The sequence below is a fragment of the Taudactylus pleione genome, unplaced genomic scaffold (genome assembly GCF_031769625.1).
Source record: "Taudactylus pleione unplaced genomic scaffold, aTauple2 ptg000108l, whole genome shotgun sequence".
Lineage (NCBI taxonomy): Eukaryota > Metazoa > Chordata > Amphibia > Anura > Myobatrachidae > Taudactylus > Taudactylus pleione.
Window position 1 is genome coordinate 1469857 of NW_028284510.1, and position 2841 is coordinate 1472697.

The window sequence follows — 2841 nt, forward strand, 5'->3', positions numbered from 1 at the left end:
AATTTTATTTCCAAATCTTTAATCCAGTCCCTTGGTATTTCGGTGGTAACTTTACCTGACAAATTTCTGCTCTCCGGTGTAGATGGTAAAACCGTGCTAGGTGAATCCATATCCTTGAAATCCCAGCCCGGGACCCTCAGGGTTGGTTGCCTGCACCAAGAGACCATTGAATTCCTCATACTTCCTAACTCTGCTTACGAGCTGGTTCTGGGTTTACCGTGGCTAAGGTAGCATAGTCCTACTTTTGATTGGTCCAATATGCAAATTGTATCATGGGGATCAAACTGTTTCCATCGGTGCCTAACCCAAGTACTTCCTGTACGTACCCACTCTGTGCACCCCAGTACAGGTGCAAAGTTTCCCCTGACCGACAAGCCAAAAGATCCTTCTGTCTCCAGTCTACCACAAGCATATCAAGATTTTGCCGATGTCTTCTGTGAGCAGGCTGCTGATCAACTCCCTCCTCATCGGTCGTGGGATTGTGGAATAGAACTTCTCCCAGGGTAGATTCCCCCTCGGGGCCGGACCTATCCTTTTTCGGTTCCAGAAACAGCCGCCATGGCAACTTACATTAAGGAAAATCTAGCCAAAGGGTTCATATGGCCTTCCTCCTCCCCTGCAGGAGCAGGGTTCATCTTTGTGAGCAAGAAGGATGGAGGCCTCCCGCCCTGTATAGACTACTGTGGCCTCAACCAGATTACTGTAAAAAAATCGGTATCCATTACCTTTAATTCCTGAGCTTTTCGACAAGGTTCATGGAGCTAAATTGTTCTCTAAACTAGATCTTCCTGGGGCATATAATTTGATACGAATCAAAGCTGGGGACGAGTGGAAGACCGCCTTCTATACCAGAGATGGTCATTTTGAATATCTGGTAATGCCTTTTGGACTCTGCAATGCGCCGGCTATATTCCAAGGCTATGTAAATGAAATCTTTCGGGACATTCTCTACAGCTTTGTCATCGTCTATTTAGATGATATTCTAATCTTTTCTAAGGATCTCCAAACTCATAGCCAACATGTTCGAGAAGTTCTAGTTCGCCTTCAAAAACACCACCTTTATGGAAAGTTATCCAAGTGTCTCTTTGAACAAACCACAGTTCCTTTCCTAGGACATATAATTTCTTGGGAAACCATTCAGATGGATCCAGAGAAACTGAAAGCAATCTCTGAATGGCCATTACCAAAATCTTTAAAAGCTACCCAACGTTTTTTGGAATTTTCAAACTATTATAGGCAGTTCATACCCAAATTTTTCCACTCTGGTGTCTCCCATTACTAGTCTCACACGGAAGGGCACAAACCCAGCCCAGTGGCCGGACTCAGCCATACAGGCCTTCCAGAGATTGAAAGAGTCATTCTCTACTGCCCCTATGCTTTGCCAATCCCAATTGGATAAACCATTTTTTGTGGAAGTGGATGCCTCTTCGGTGGGTGTAGGGGGCGGTATTATCCCAAATTTCCAGTGACGGGAAGAAACATCCATGTGGATACTTCTCTCGTAAATTTTCCTCTGCATAGAAAAACTATGCGATTGGAGATCAAGAACTCCTAGCTATGCGTCTGGCGTTAAACGAGTGGCGTCATCTTTTGGAGGGGGCCAAGTTTCCAGTTACCATTATTACTGACCATAAAAACTTAATTTACCTTCAGACGGCTCATCGCTTAAACGCCAGGCAGGCCCGCTGGTCCTTGTTTTACTCAAGGTTTAACATTAAGCTTCAATTTTGCCCCGGTAATTTGAACAAAAAAGCGGATGCTCTCTCCCGGTCTTTTCTATTCGACACACAGGAAGAAGATCATCTGAGATCTCGCCCAATCCTGGATCCTATGGTCTTCGCTTCAACTCAAATATTGACTCCGCCTCCGGGGAAAATTTTTGTGACTCCCGAATTACAGAAAAAGTTGTTAATCTGGGCTCATAGTTCTCTATTTGCTGGGCATTCTGGTATTTTCAAAACATACAAGTTTCTTCAGCGTTCCTATTGGTGGCCCTCGATGAGAAAAGATGTTCAAGAATTTATTTTGTCATGTGTAAAATGCTCACAGCATAAAGTTTCTCGCAAAAAAAGAGCAGGTCTTCTACGCCCGTTACCCGTTCCTACTATTCCTTGGACCCATATATCCATGAATTTTATCTCTGAGCTTCCACGCTCCAAAGGACATAACACCATATGGGTAGTGGTGGATCGTTTTTCAAAAATGGCGCATTTTATACCATTAGTAGGTCTGCCATCTGCTCCCCATTTGGCAAAAATTTTTGTTAAAGAGATTTTTAGATTACATGGTCTTCCGAGAGAGATTGTTTCCGACCGTGGAGTCCAATTCATAGCCAAGTTTTGGAGAGCCTTATGCAGCGCTTGTGGAACCAAATTAAAATTTTCATCAGCTTACCACTCACAAACTAATGGGCAAACCGAGAGGGTTAATCAGGAACTGGAGACCTTTATAAGACTTTTTGTGTTCTCTTCACAGGATGATTGGGTGGACTTACTACCTTGGGCCGAGTTTTCACATAACTTCAAGTACCACACTTCCTCCAATTCAATACCTTTTTATACTGTTTTTGGTAAACATCCCCGGATTCCAGATATCCAACATTTACCTTCGGTGGAGGTCCCTGCAGTTATTGACGTTGTAGAATCTTTTTCAACCATTTGGAAGAAGAGCCTTCCACATCAAATTTCCTGGCAAGCCTGGTGGGTGTCCGGTGTCCACCCTGAAAGGGGGGGGTACTGTCAGAGTTCAGCCGGGAATCGGCCATCCCTTACTGTCCCGCCTGCTTCCTCTGACTTCCCGGGCAGTCGGGCGGCTGGCGCAGCGACATGGGAGGAGCTGAGC